We start from the raw sequence: 16,058 nt of genomic DNA, 5'->3' as shown, positions 1-16,058 counted from the left end.
CATACATGTATGCATAAGCATGTATTCATGCATGCACTGTCCAATGTCCAATTCTTTCATTGAGTAATAGGTGTCACATCAAAGATTCAACTTTGTTATACAGATCTCATTACCAAGCAATTTCATATTTTTTCAGTTAAATCAAATACAAGGAAGATTACATCTGAGGGCAAAAAGATTTACGGGTGAGATTTGGTGGTTTACAGAGCCAGATTCATTATTTTTTCATGCTTGTTGGGTCAGAGAGTTAACTATAATTTCAAGTTTAAGTTTAAAGTAAAGTGACATAAATTACATAACAGAAGTTTGATATGTTAAGTGAAACACATAGAGGAAGATAGTGTTATTGCTCAAACCCCGTGATTATTTTGTAAGTGACAAAAAAACAAACAAACAAACAAAAAACAACAACCTCATCTAGAGGTTATGAGATCATCCCTTAAAATACCCTAACAAAATTAACTGGAAAAAAAAATGTGCTGAATCTAAATGGATTTGTTGAGTAATGGAAGAGCAGCATTAGAAACAGGTTGGGTTTAAATTTCTACTTTTCTCCCTCAACAGCATCTCTTCAGTTTCTGCATAAATTGAGGATAATTTTACCTCCATTAGCTGTTCTTAGGATTTGCAAGATTTAAATGCGGTAATGCAAATAAAGCCATTTTCACATAAAACAAAGAAACAAAAAAAAAAAATTCAGTAAATTCTAATTGCCATGATAGTGTCTAGGAAAAGAAAGAAAGGATCCTGAGGAAAGGAAGATATTGGTAAAAAAAAAAAAAAAAAAAAAAAAAACAGAATTAAAAATACCCGTTTACAAGAGTGTGGAGCGTTAGCCATGCCCACCCAGGATATGGAAGGAGGCTTAGTTCCTTCTGTTTCAAAATAAATGTCGGTTCTCAATTCTATTCCATTGATCTGTGTGTCTGTTTTTCTGCCAATACCATGCTGTTTTCATTACTGCTGCCTGTAGTACAAGCTAAAGTCAGGAAGTGTGATACCTCTAGCATTGTTCTTTTTTCTTAAGATTGCTTTGGCTATTAGGGGTCTTTTATGATTCCATACAAATCTGATGATTTTTTGTTCTATTTCTTTAAAAAATGCCATTGGGATTTTGATGGGGATTGCATTGCTTTGGGGTAATACAGCCATTTCAACTATGTTGATTATTCCAATCCATGAGCATGGAATGTCTTTCCATTTCTTTGTGTCTTCTTCAATTTCTTTTAAAAATGTCTTATAGTTTTCAGCATATAGGTCTTTCACATCATTGGTTAAGTTTATTCCTAGGTACTTTATTCTTTTTGTTGCAAAAGGAATTGTATTTTTTTTTTTTTCATTTCTTTTTCTGAGATTTCATTGTTAGTATGTAGGAATGTAATGGACTTTTGTACATTGATTTTGTAGCCATCAACTTTACTGTATTTGTTGATTGTTTCTCATAGCTTTTTGGTGGAGAAATAAACCCACATAAATATGGACAGATAATTTTTGACAAAGAAGCAAAAACATACAATGGAGAAAAGACAGCCTCTTCAATAAATGCTGTTGGCAGAACTGGAAAGCCACGTGCAAAAGAATGAAACTGGACTGCTATCTGTCACCATGTACCAAAATTAATTCAAAATGGATCAAAGACCTAAATAAAAAACCTGAAACAATAAACTGCATAGAAGAAAGCATAGGTACTAAAGTTATGGACCTTGGGTTCAAAGAGCATTTTATGAATTTGACTCCAAAGGCAAGGGAAGTAAAAGCTGAAATAAATGAATGGGACTATATCAAACTTAAAAGCTTCTGCACAGCAAAAGAAACCATCAACACAATAAAGAGGCAACCAACTGAATGGGAGAATATTTTTGCAAACACCACCTCCAATAAGGGGCTAATATCCAAAATATAGAAGGAACACATACAACTCAACAACAAAAAAACAACCAACCTAATTGAAAAATGGGCAGAGGACCTAAAGAGACATTTCTCCAAAGAGGACATACAAATGGCAAATAGACATATGAAAAAATGCTCAACCCCACTAACCATCAGAGAAATGCAAATAAAAACCACAATGAGATATCACCTCACTCCAGTTAGAATGGCTATCATCAACAAGACAAATAGTAACAAGTGTTGGAGAGGCTGTGGAGAAAAAGGAACCCTCATGTACTGTTGGTGGGAATGCAGATTGGTGCAGCCGCTATGGAAGGCAGTGTGGAGGTTCCTCAAAAATTTAAGAATAGAATTACCATATGATCCAGCAATCCCTCTCCTGGGTATCTACCCAAAAAATCTGAAAACATTTATTCATAAAGACAAGTGTGCTCCAATGTTCATTGCAGCTTTATTTACAGTGGCCAAGACATGGAAACAACTAAAATGTCCTTCGATAGATGAATGGATAAAGAAGTTGTGGTATATATACACAATGGAATACTATTTGGCAGTAAGAAAAGATGAAACAATACCATTTGTGACAACATGGATGGATCTTGAGATTACAATGTTAAGCAAAATAAGTCAGACAGAAAAAGCAGAGAACCATATGATTTCACTGATATGTGGTATATAAAACTGAAAACAACAAAAGAAGACAAACAAATGAAAGAACAAAAACTCATAGACATAGTTAATTGTTTAGCGGTTACCAGAGGGTAAGGGGGGCGGGGGGCTCTAGAAGAGGGTAAACGGGGTCTAATATATGGTGATGGAAAGAGAACTGACTCTGGGTGGTGAACATACAATGTGAGATATAGATAATGTATTACAGAATTATACACCTGAAATCTATGTAACTTTACTAACAATTGTCACCTCAATAAACTTTAATTCAAAAAATAAATAAATAAATGTGGATTTAGACTTTACGAAATGAATTGGGAAACCCAAAAAGAAGTCTTAACCATGAAAATAAAATGTTTTCCCTTAAAGTTAGGGCAATAAGTGGGCTGGTACACTCAGCTTTAAGGTTTAGCTGTAGGAATAGTGTTCCTATTCAGAGGCAGATTCAAATAAGAAAATCAAAGCTCCTATCTCGATAGTTGGGATGAGTGACACTGATAGTCCCATTTTTCAATCTATAAACAGAAGTATGAAAGACATCTAAATTATTCCACTTTAAATTACCAATTTCAGTGTTCAAATCATCAAACAAAGATTTGAACTACATCCGTACACACCTCAAGACAGAGATTTCCATTTCAGAAGTGAGTATCTATACAACATGATGCCCCAGGAGCTTCCCTTCCCTGAAATGTCTACTGTACATCTTTCATAACCACAAATTACTAGAATAGTTGCCAGTTTATTCTCTGCAAATTTTTGGAAGCGTTTACTGGCACATTGTGTCCTATCTTGAGGTTTGCAAAAGGGAGAGGACAGTTTGACAAAGCCATGTCAGGGAAACATTATTCCACCAGCAAGCCAAAGGTCAGACCGTAATTTAAGCAGCAGTTGGCTGATCAAGGGTAGAAACTCTCCCTGGTTTCATCTCACAAGCAGGGAGAAAATCAATCCCTCAGCTAACTTCAAATGGAAAGTTTAAGTCAGGACAGAAAAAAAAAAAAAAAAAGGAAACGTTTTCCTTTTTTTTTTTTTTTTTTTTGATTGGTCAGCAGAGAGATTTGTAATTGTTCTGTTGACTCATAAGTTTTTTGGTTTTTTTTTAAGTGTTAGGGGTTTTTTTTAAATGTTAGTTAACATTAGACATTTAATGTTTTTTAATGTTCTTTTTAAATCTTTCCCTGATCTCAAAATATATGGAAAACTGCGACACTGACTATGTTCTTAGGTCCCAGGAAACTAGAAATGAGCACCCACATGTTCATTTTAAAGACTCCAAAGATGAAAACAAAGTTAATGATTTGCATACAAAACAAAGCCCATAACTGTTTTTCTAAAAATAACTTTATACTAACCAGTTGATTTAATCAAGAATCCAGGGGCCTAGACACATTTAACAATTTGGGAAACACAGCCATAATTTCAATGTAACACTTTAGGTGACTTGGAAAATGGCTTAGTGCTCTGAGACCTACCTCTGGCTCCTAGAACTGGAATTGACTTAACTTTCAACTTTAAACCCTCTAAAGAGATTTATATCTTTGCCTATCATTTCATTAGAATTCTGTTTTCACTTACATGGGTTTGTGGTTGTTACAGCTGCTGCTATATTAATATGCTATCAACCTGACTTTGCTAGTCAGTTTGGTGTTTAGCAATGTTATAATATTGTTTGGGTTTTCTGACCTAAATTATGAAAACCATACATTCCCATTGCAAAGATAATAATCTAACCATACAGAAAAGTCAAATCCCAATCAACATATCTAGTTATGTTGAGCTCAATCTCATTTTAACCCTTCCACCACCAGCGCCGCCATCTCCCTCATGGATGTCTTAAGCCTCCTACTTCTCTCCTACCACATGTATTTGCTTGTCCTCTCACAGCATTCAGGCCCCTGCTCAAAGAGGCCTGCTTATCTAAAAAGTAGCCTCTCTCTTTCCTTATTCTTTTATCTTGCTTAATGTTTTCCTAATAACATTCATTATAGATACTGCATTTTATATTTTTTATTTGCCTCCTTCCTAGAATATGAATTCCACAAGGGCCAGGACTTGTTTGCAATTACAGTTGACCCTTTACCAGCTCAAGTTTGAACTGCACAGATCCACTTATACATGGATTTTTTTTCAATAAATATCTGTCCTGTTTTTGATCTGAAGTTGGGAGTCCGTGGATGTGGAGGGCCAACTGTATGCATTGTTCTATTCAATTTCACATGGGGCATCTAAGCGTCCATGAATTTTGCTATCCCTGTGGATACCAAAGGACAACTTAAGTATTTGGGGAATCAAAGTTATATGTGGATTTTCAACTGTGTGGGGGTTGGCTCCCTAACTTCTGCATTGTTCAAGGTTCAAAGGTATAGTCCCAGGACTGAATTAGACAGCACATGACAAGAGGAGGCATTATTTACTGAATGGAACTCATTCTGCAAAAGTAACCGTTATTAACACTTTAGCATATATCATTCCAGATATTATCTATACACAAACTGTTTTCCAGAATCATTTTTTTCATTGATACTGCTTTCAGAATTTCTGTGTGCATGCATGTGTATCATCAAACACTCTCTTTACCTAGAATTCTAGGAGCCAAAGTCCCCAAGTCCCCTCCTGGCAATTTCAGACTAAGCCTTCCATCTAGGCCCATCAGCCCACCTTTTGTCTGTCAGCATCCTTCAGATGTGTATCCTTTTACATATTCAATTTCATCAATATTCATTGTCTCTATTCCATCTACCTGTTGATAGGTTTAGTTCTTACTTTTAAGAAACAAGAAGGTTTTTTTTTCCCCTCAAATCACCTCTGCTATCTTCTATTTGAACACTTTCCTTCCTTTAGCTACAAGAACTTGAAATAGCGTAGTCTGTGTTTTGGGCCCCCTCCTTCCCACAGCTCAATTACTTCTTCATAAGTCCTCCTAAAATCTGCCTTCTGCCCATAGGATTCTGATAAAACTGTTGTCCAAGCTCACCAATTACTTTCTAATTGCTAAATCCAAAAGACTTTCCCAGTACAATTTCCTGTACTTTTAATGAGCACCTGAAAATAATTACTATGACAATCCTCTGGCCTTCTGGCATTGCACTGTGTGGAACTGCCATTATTATCATACCCCACCTCTTTGAAATGAGTATTCAGTTAGCTCCAGGTCGTTCCACTCTTTTCCTGGAAAAGTAGGAGAATCTAGTTAACCAGTGCATCAAAATGATTTATCCCACAACTCCCTGGAATTTGGAATTAGCTCTATTCTGTTATACCCCCAGAAAACAAGTATCAGGTATTGGAACACAACTATATAGGCATCAACTTTCCCATTTCTAATTAAATAGCCCTGTGGTTCAGACTGATCTAATTGAGCCCTCCAGTTCAAATCTTTGGTGTTCTTGGAGTTCTTAGGTTTATCTGGCCCCATCCCATAAACACCAATGTTTAGTAGTAAGCTCTGTCTTATACCCTAGCCACTTGGGCCTTACTCCCTGCTTTGTTTCTAACGGGCCCATTTTCTGTGGAACTGCATTCTGTTCTGCTTCTGACTTTTTTATTTTAAGGGGATTCCACCATTGCATGCAGTATGCAACTGATTGTTACAGATTCTGAACCTGTGTCCACTAAATATTTCCCCAGATGGGATTCCATTGATCTTGGATGCCCACACACAATTGAATCTCCACATACATGTTTCTTGAGTACATAGAACTAGTCTATCTTATTCATGGCTGTATCCCCTTTGCATCACTGCTATTTGGCTTTTAGGAGCTGCTAAATAGATAGTTCTAAATGCATAAATATGCAATAGCTAGATGATGCAATAGCAAGATGATATATTATAGAATTGTATACTTGAAACCTATGTAATTTTACCAACCAATGTCATGCCAATAAATTTAACTAAAAACAAAAAGAGCAAAAGAGTTAAGCTTTAAAAAGTAAATAAAATAAATGCATAAACAAAGGAACGAATGCACTAAAGTAAAACTGCCATATTGCTGCTTGAATTGTGTTTCCATTTCTGCTTGAATTTTGTTTTCAGCCCACTCCTAGGAAACAGCACCACATTCTCAGTTTCACTAAGCTCTGCTAGCTTCTAGCTTATTTCCCTTCCCTTATTTCATTTCTGCTTTAGTTCCCTATGTCCGGCATGGAAAGTTTCACCCTGTGAAGTCCTCTAACCCCCTTAAACCTGCTTTTCTGTTAATAAAACTCTAAACAGAAAGAGTAGCACTTATTGCTACCGGGGATCTCAGGAAAGGGATGTTTTCTTGCATTACTAGTGGAAATGTGTAGTGTACAGCCATGGAGAACAATTTGACAGCATCAATTGAAATGAAAATACATATACTCTTAAACCAGCGGTTCAAATGTGGGAATCTCTGCCACAGAAATAAAAGTGGCAATACATAAGAAGTCTATATAAAAGAGTGTCTATTGTAGCATTGCTTATAATGGTTTAGAAAACTGATAATAAATGTCATCAGATGACAAATGATTTAATAAATGATGACATATCTACATCACAGTACCACAATGAATTCATGCTATACCAGATCACTTGATGGGATTCTTGAATGAAAACAACAAGCTATCTGGGTACACACCCAAAAAATCTGAAAATATCCATTCATAAACATGTGTGACCAAGATATGGAAACAATCAGTGTTCTTTGACAAATGATTGGATAAAAAAGATGTGGTATACAAAAGTCTGACAATTAAGTTCACAAACTCATCCTAGAAAAAGTGTTACACACCTCATTGCCAAGTATCACTATGGTCACTTTGAAGTTCTCCCCTTGGGGGAGACACCGGCGCCTAGTCCACCCTTCAAAGGAATTTGGAACTCTTTCTGGAATGGCCATCAGAGCTTTTGTTGTATTACCCTTGATGTCCTGAATGTCATCAAAATGCTTCCTTTTAATATTTCCTTTATCTTCAGGTAAAGAAAGAAGTCATTGGGGGCTAGATCAGGTGAGTAGGGAGGGTGTTCCAATACAGTCATTTGTTTACTGGCTAAAAACTCCCTCACAGAAGTGCCATGTGAGCTGGTGCCTTGTAGTGATGCAACGGCCATGAATTGTCGGCAAAAAGTTCAGGTCGTCTAACTTTTTCCCACAGCCTTTTCAGCATTTCCAAATAGTAAACTTGGTTAACTGTCCAGTTGGTACAAATTCATAATGAACATTCTCTTTAATATGAAAAAGATTAGGAACATCATTGCAACAAGTTTGTGAACTTAATTGTCAGGCCTCATACATATATACAATGGAATACTACTCTGCCATAAGAAAAGATGAAAAACTGCCATTTGCGACAATATGGATTGGTCTTGAGAATATCATGCTAAGTGAAATAAGTCAGAAAGAGTCAAGAACCACATAATTTCACTCATAGGTAAAATATAGAAATAAAAGCAACAAACAAATGACAAACAAACAAAAACTCGTAGACACAGATACCTCTGAATAACCAGCTCTGAGTGGTTACCAGAGGGAAAGGGAGGTAGAGGAAGGTAGAAAAGTGTAATGGGTGTCAAATATATGGTGATGGAGGGAGATTTGATTTTAAGTGGTGAATGCACAATGCAATGTACAGATGATGTATTATAGAATTGTACACTTGAAACCTCCATAATTTTATTAACCCGTGTCCTCCAGTGATTTTAATTAAAAAAAAGCAAACTATAAAAAAGCTTGTATGTAATGATATGACTTCAGTAAAAATGAAACAATTGCCAACTCTTCCATACATATATGTTTATACATATTCTTTATAGAATTATGTGAGTACAGAGAAAACTACAGATAAACTTTTATTATACATGAACATTGAAGCATGGGTTACCTAGGGTATGAAGGGAACTGAGAACAGTGTCATGGATGTGAGTGGAGGAGGAAAGAGAGAGGAAGGAAGGAAATAAGACCTTCCCCAAAAAAAGACTTTTTTAAAAAGCACATAAATGTTCACATCCATCCATTTCTATAAAATTGGTAACATACTCTTAGATAGTTATTATTCTATACCAGGTATCATTTTGGTGCCAAATACCTATATTATTTAATCTCCAAATAAGGTGAGGTTGATACTATAATAAACCCCATTTTTACAGATAATGAAACTGAGAAATAGGAAAATTAAGGGACAAACTGAAATCACATGGCTAGAAAGTTGTAGTTTGAATTTGAGTCCAGACAGCCAGGTCTCAGAGACCGTGTTCTTAAGCATATGCCTCTTGAGACATGTGCAGTGTGCAGTATGAAGAAAAAAAAATTCTTAAAGGTGCACACACAGAGTGGTTATTAAAAGAATAACGTTGCTGTTAAATTGTGCATTTTACTAAACGAGACTAATCATTTTTCTTTATTTGGAACTGATTGCATTTTTTAAAAAAGTTTTAGATTTAACTATGTTTAATATGAGCTAATATTACTTTTCAACTCACAACTGCTGTTCTGAAAGGATTAACTCTTCCTGGATTGTATTAGTTACAACTGAAATGATCTTGGTCCCAATAGTCATAAAAAAAAACTAAGTGTTAGAAATCTCATTTTAAGAGCTGTTGATAAGAGAGATTAACTACTTGTTGCAGGTGCTTTTTAGATATGATTCTCTTCGTCATTGATATCCGGATTGTCTAAAATGTCTTTTGGGCCAGAATGAAAGAAACCTCCTGTGATTATATGTTCCCCTCCATTTGGTGGAAAGGGATCATGCGACAGAAATATTACTCTCTGAAATGAAAATTAGTAAAAATCAACCTAAATGACCATCTGAAGAAATTATTTATTCCAAGAAAAGAGCATCGGGCTTGAGGCCTGGATTCAAAGTTGATTCTAGTTTACAACGCAGAGTGTGAGTGTCTCCCTGGGAGGATCTGTACACGAAATGACACTCAAGTTCTCAGTCAAGCAAACGTCAGAGCTCTACTTCTTTTTTTCTTACTGAAGTCATTTAAGCAGCAGTTTCTTCTTGACCAGAGGAAATTATTGGTTCACCTCATCTTGTGAGACCAATCTTTCACTTTAAATTCATACTGCACTCTGGCTTCGGAATCAGTTTTTTTGTGAGTTTGGCCTCAATTTGTGCTCCAAAGCTTAATCACCTCTGAGTAAGCTGATAGAGGGAGATTCTAGACTTGCAGAGAAAAGGAAACTACAATCCTGCCCCCTTCCTCCCCCTTCCCTTTCTCCTGTGTCCAGCCTTCCGCCTACAATTAGACATCTATGAGCCTGAATGCCTCTCAGCAAAAGGCCTCTGACCATGGAACTGCCTGCCTTTAAGGATGCATCTTGATCTTGACATGCATCAAAATGCATATTCAGGCTTTAGAAGAGTGATGCCTAAGGTGATTCTAAATGATGGAATGGGAGAAGGACGAAATGAAAGATTCTTTCATTCTTAAATAGATTGAGTATGCATTTGAATGCCTAGAGGGGAACTCTGATTGACAGAGAAGATATATATTGGGACAGAGGTTAAAGGTGGACAGAGAGGTTTCAGAATTGTCAATGTAATCATTGTCACTAAAGCATTCAGCCAAAAGAGGCTACTAAGTGATGTGAAGAAAGGGAAAGAAGCTAGTGGGTCAAGGACAGACTCTTCTGAAAGAAGAAAGATTTGGCAGGAGAAAGAAAGATGCTTAGAAAGAAGTAGCATCTGTAATGAATGGTTCCTGCTAAATCAGAATGAGTGGGATTTACAGGGTAATTAAAAGAATGGGTGAATTTACATTAGGTGAAAATCAATGGCTCTTAATTAATACTACCCCAAAAAATAAAGATAATGGGGACAGATAAATAGATTATTTATACAAAATAAGGTCAATCTTGGTTAGAATAAACTGTACTCCTTATAGATAGTCAAGGACACTGTGCTATTTTTTTTTAAATTTTTCTTAGTATTGAGTTTATGTGTAGGGAAACATATGAGCACAGAGCAGAAGGTAGTCACATCAATCCAACAGCCTGTCTTCATAAATAAAGTAAGCTGCCATTACTAAAACATGGAACAATGGAAAGCTGGCCCTTATGCCCGTGATCCAAAGGTCAACTCACTGAAAGGCTCTTCAGTGACATCACAGACATTTACCGTAGCCTGGCCCTGTTCCATCTGCCATTACTTCATTCTGCATACTGGGTTTTCTCCTACAACTGGAAATAACAAATCTGAAAATCTCAATTCAGAAATCCATGGAATAAAAAAGACTAAAAATATCATTTTTTTAAAAAAAAGAGAAAGGTTTAGCCTATTTAAGAAGAGAACCATTATAGATGTAAGATGTTAAAAAAACACTTCACATATGGAATGGGAAGAACATGAATTAGCTCTTTATGAAAGGGCAGGGTAGTGAGGGGTATAAGAAATTGAAAAGAAAGATGAGTTTGAATACAATTACATTAAGCTTGCAAGTTAGGCACTCAGACAGCAAGCAGTATGGAGATGGAATGCTGAGGTTATCTGAGGGACCACCATCTGACAGAACAAAGAAAGGGGGAGTAAAAGTATGACATTGCCTCCAGAATATATGGTGTTCTCCTCTTCTGAACATCAAAAAGGGAAAAATAGATGCTGAACACAGAACTCCCCAGGAAAGACACTATAAGGTAGAAAAGATGCAATCTCAACGTATTCAGCAAGCTTCCGGTGTTTTGTTAGTTTTGAGGCAAAGTGTTGAAGACAGTGAGAAAAGTTAAAATTTTAAATAACAGAGCTACTAAGCTAACTTACTGAATTACCCTAGCTATTAAAGATCAGAAATCATTTAGGTATGAAAACGAAACCCAGAATTCGATTAACTGGAAAAGTTAATTGATAGGGTATTTATTTTGTATCTTGTTTATATATTATTTTATAGCTCACTTTTCAGCAGCAGGGAGTTTATCAGTATTTCTTCATTGTAAGAAACAACCCGAATAAGTGTTTTAATATTTTTGTTAGTATTTTGTTAACATAATATTGGGTTAAAAAATGAGATTGATATATAGAAAGAGGCTGGGTTTCTTTTTGCTGTTGTTCATAATTTTTATGTTTTGGGTTTTGTTGATTTTTTTTTTTTACCTCCATAATCTCAGTTATTTAATATTAATCCCCATTTTGCTCAATCCCTCTGCTACCACACCACTGTCACCACCAATACTATCTGATGATCATTTCCAAATTTTAGGCACAGATTTTCAGGAGGAAGTAACCAAGTAATAAGAACTATACTTAGGAATTCCTATTTTGAGAGTTACATACTATTTCTCCATACGACTGCAGCTCCTCTGGCCATTATTGCAGCGTCCTCCTTCAGCATGACTTCCTACAGCTATCACCAGTCATCTGCCTCCTCGTCCTTCCAGGGCCTGGGCAGTGGCACCATGTGCTTCTGGGTGAGAGGCGCCTTCTGTGTGCCCAGCATTCATGGGGGCTCGGGCAGACAAGGTGTGTTGGTGTCTGCCACCCACTTCGTGTCCTCGTCCTCCTCCAGTGGCTTTGGTGGAGGCTATGTGGGTGCCCTGGCTGGGTTTGACAGGCTGCTGGTGGGCAACAAGAAGGTGACCAGGCAGAACCTTAATGATCAACTGGCCTTCTACCTGGAGAAGGTGCGTGCCCTGGAGGCAGCTAACGGCTACCTGGAGGTAAAGATCCATGACTGGTACCTGAAGCAGGGCCCATGCCATGCGTGGCTACAGCCACTACTACAAGACCATTGATGAGCTGCAGGACAAGGCACCACCACTGAGAACTCCAAGGTTGTCCTGCAGATTGACAATGCCCGTCTGGCTGCAGTTGACTTCCGAACCAAGTTCAAGACAGAGCAGTCCCTGCTCATGAGCATGGAGGCTGACACCAAAGGCCTGTGCAAGATACTGGATGAGTTGACCCTGGCTAGAGCCGGCCTGGAGATGCAGACTGAAAGCCTGAAGGAAGGACTCGCCTACCAGAAGAGGAGGTAGGAAGTCAGTGCTCTAAGGGGCCAGGTGGGTGGCCAGGTCAGTGTGGAGGTGGATTCCGCTTGGGCATTGATCTAGCCAAGATCCTGAGCGACATGAGAAGCCAATATGAAGTCATGGCTGAGAAGCACTAGAAGGATGCTGAAGCCTGGTTCACCAGCCAGACTGAGGAGCTGAACTGGGAGGTCGCTGACCACACTAAGCAGCTGAAGATTAGCAAGATGGAGGTCACCGTCTTGAGGCATACACTCCAAGGTGTGGAGATCGAGCGGCAGTCTCAGCCCAGCATGAAAGCTGCCCTGGAAGGCTCGCTGGCAGAAACGGAGGCTCGCTTTGGAGCCCCACTGACACAGATCCAGGCTTGGATCAGCAGTATTGAAGCCCAGCTGGGTGACATATGTGCTGACATTGGCAGAACCTGGAGTGCCCGCAGCTCATGGACATCAAGACACAACTGGAGCAGGAGATTCCCACCTACCACAGCCTGCTCGAGGGCCAGGAAACTTACTACAACAACCTGCCCACCGCCAAGACCGCCACCGTCCAGCAGCCTCCTGGGCTTCCTGCCGTCCAGCAGAGAGATGACCCTGGGTGGGGCATGAGAGGGGAGGGACTCTTAACTCTGGTTCTTCCCTTGATCTGCCAATAAAACTTAATGGCCCAAGGCCGGGGAAAAGAGTTACCTACTAGCCAAACAATATAATGCTAACTGATATTAAAAATATTTACTGGGAAAAAACAAAAAACCTGTTGGTTACCCATACAGAGCAAAGCAGGTTGCAAGAAAATGACAATATAAACCACAAGCTAAAAAGAGCAACCTGAAAGAATAAATTATCAGTGGCCAATGAAGATCCATCATTTAAGTTAGTTTCCTCAGGAAATAGAGATGGGATAATAGGCTTCTTGGAGTATGCTATCAGGAAATAACACATATTAAGGGAGTGAGAAAAGAAGGATTAGGCAGAAGGAAAAGGGAACTAAGATGCAGTTGAACCAAAATCCTCACTTGATCCCACAGGGAATCCTGAGACAGCCCTTCAGAGATGTTCCAGATTGAGGGGGCAGGAACTTTGACTCCCTGAATTGAGCAGTCATTGGATATAAGGTGTTCCTGGGAGGGGCAAGGCAGCCTTCTTTGGACCTAAGGGACTCAGATGTGAACAATCCACCGACAACATTGCCAGCAGTTAAGGAAATGTGTGCCTCAGTCATACCTTCATTGGCAGACAGCAACTTTCATTAAGTCCACCCTTAAGCCTCCTGGACCAACCTGTTCCTCCAGGACTTACATTAGTCTCTTTTCCTGGAGATTCTTATAAGAGGGAGTTTAGTAGAATTAAATAAAGTCCCTGCTGCTACAGCTAATCTGAGGACCATAATTAATATGCATCATCTCCATCCTCTGCTGTCGATTTTAGATTCTCTTACCCTTGACTAACTTGTGCTGGTCTAAGATTACTCACCTTTTGTGATGATCCAAACTGTCATCCCTGGGAGGTCATGACTCTCATCACTATGTCCTTCTCAGTGTGGCTGCTGCACTGTCTGTCACGGGGAGAGCCTGAGATGCTCTGGTAGATTATTTTGATGCCAAACTTATTCCTTCCTGTCCCATTATGTAGCAGCAGCCCTATCTCTTCCTAAGGTTCAGGGTCAAGTACCCCTGCCCGTGTGGTAATTCATTCTTTCACCTGCTGGCCTCTCAGCACAAGAGCCCTGAATGGCAGGACACAGATTAGCTTAGAGTTTAATGGAAATATTGCTGCATTTCCTGGTAGAAGTTCCCTCCCTCTTTGGGAACCAGGACCTTTCCCTCAGAGCATAATTGCAGGGATGGGAAGTACGGATTCCCCAAGTGGCTCACTGAGACTGCTGGCAAGTGAGGCCACTCCTACTTCCAACTCTTATTTCTGGGCCCATATTTCCTACCTACTGAGGACCTAGCACTATACCGGGGGGTGCCAAAAAAAATGTACACATTTTAAGAGATGTTATCTATGTATTACTTTCAAAGTTGAATTAAATTACAGTAGCAATGTGTAGTATGGTGTTAGGTCAAAAGATGGTGTTGATCAAATGAATCCTAGCGTCACCATGTGGCAGGCAGGACAATACAGTTTTTTCCTTTCTTAAAATGTGGATACATTTTTTTGGCACCCTCTGCATAATGGTTGTAGATTTAGTTTGTATACTCTGTCCAGATGGCACTCTGTTTTTTTTAGGACACCATCTCAGGTGTGATATACATCTAATAAACTGTATATCCAATGGCTGTCACTTCACTCGATCAGGCTGTGGGCTCTAGTTGGTGTGACATGTGATGGAACCAGTGAATCCTATAATCATGTGCCCACTGCCTCACTTCATTTTTTGTAAAGTGTGTTCCTTGGTCCGATATAATGTTATGTGGGATCCCATGTTGGTGAGAGAAACACTTGGTAAGCCCTTGAGCAGTGCTGCTGAGGACCTATCAGCAGTAACTGACAGTCCGTATTAGAACATGTGTCAGTTCAGGTCAAGATGAAACACTTCCCCTTCCAAGATGGAAAGGGTTCAGTGTAATGAACTTGCTAGCAAGTGGCTGACTGGTCTCCTCAGTACATGATGCCGTATTAGTGGCTAGAGTTACTGAACTGTGGAACATTCAGCAATAGGATTAACCAGATGAGTCAAGTTCATGCTGTTGGGCTCATGTGCAGTCTTACTTTTTATTGCCCTGAAGTACTCTGTTCCTACACTCACGTGCCAGCATTTGGACAGCCAGTGAGAAAGCCTGGCTAACATCAGTTGGCTGAGTTATTTTGTCTACTTGCTTGCATAGTGCCTCTTTCAGAGTGGAGGATCTCGTGCGGGTGTTATCATACGATACAACGATTTTTCACACACCCTGCCCTGACCCTCTTCCATAGATTCACGCACACGCCTCTTCCCAGATGTTCTTCCTCTTTCTCTTTCAAGGCTTCTGACCAATGATGAAACCATTTACTACTGCCTATAAATCCATGTATATACTCCCCTCCTACCATTTCTCTTTCTGCAGAAAATGGGTGACCAAATAAACTGCCCAAAGCTTTTTCTCTTCACCACTGTCTCTCAGGGCCATCTCTCAGGGAAGCTTTAGTACAGAAACAGTCTGTTTTTGGCTTGGACCGATACTGTTTTGGGCCTTTTTCTTCTCCATCAGCTGGTTATCAGGGACCCTGCATATGTCCCATAGGTACTAGCTGAGGGACAGCTGCCCATGTGATATTAAGGGATGGCATGGGAGTTTGCATGAGCAGCTGGTGCAACTTCCTTGTACCCTCTTTGCCTGTCCATGCCCGATCTTGAATTAGAGATATCTGTGCTGGGAGATCTTAGACTCTTCCACGTTAAGATGGATTACCACTGGACCTATCTGTGGGGACAGAGCCCCAGAGAGCAATTTCCAGGCTCTCGGCCTCACGTGGAAAGGTGCTGGCTCAGGTAGTAAATGGCCATCAGCTGTGGCTAGTTGGCCATCAACTGTAACCATTGACCATTGGCCACTAATATAAATGCCGCAGCTACGTTGGGGAGTGG

At 39.2% G+C, this 16,058-nt stretch overlaps 1 pseudogene; it reads left to right on the top strand.

The window, feature by feature from the left end:
• The first annotated feature begins 11,852 nt into the window (after positions 1 to 11,852).
• On the top strand, positions 11,853 to 13,143 carry LOC109458527 (keratin, type I cytoskeletal 19 pseudogene; annotated as a pseudogene).
• The last annotated feature ends 2,915 nt before the right edge of the window (positions 13,144 to 16,058 follow it).

Source organism: Rhinolophus sinicus, chromosome 14 (genome assembly GCF_057876585.1).
Source record: "Rhinolophus sinicus isolate RSI-liver-muscle chromosome 14, RSI-T2T, whole genome shotgun sequence".
Taxonomy (NCBI): domain Eukaryota; kingdom Metazoa; phylum Chordata; class Mammalia; order Chiroptera; family Rhinolophidae; genus Rhinolophus; species Rhinolophus sinicus.
Note: the sequence above shows the minus strand (reverse complement) of the source record. Positions and strands in the feature narration are given on the sequence as shown.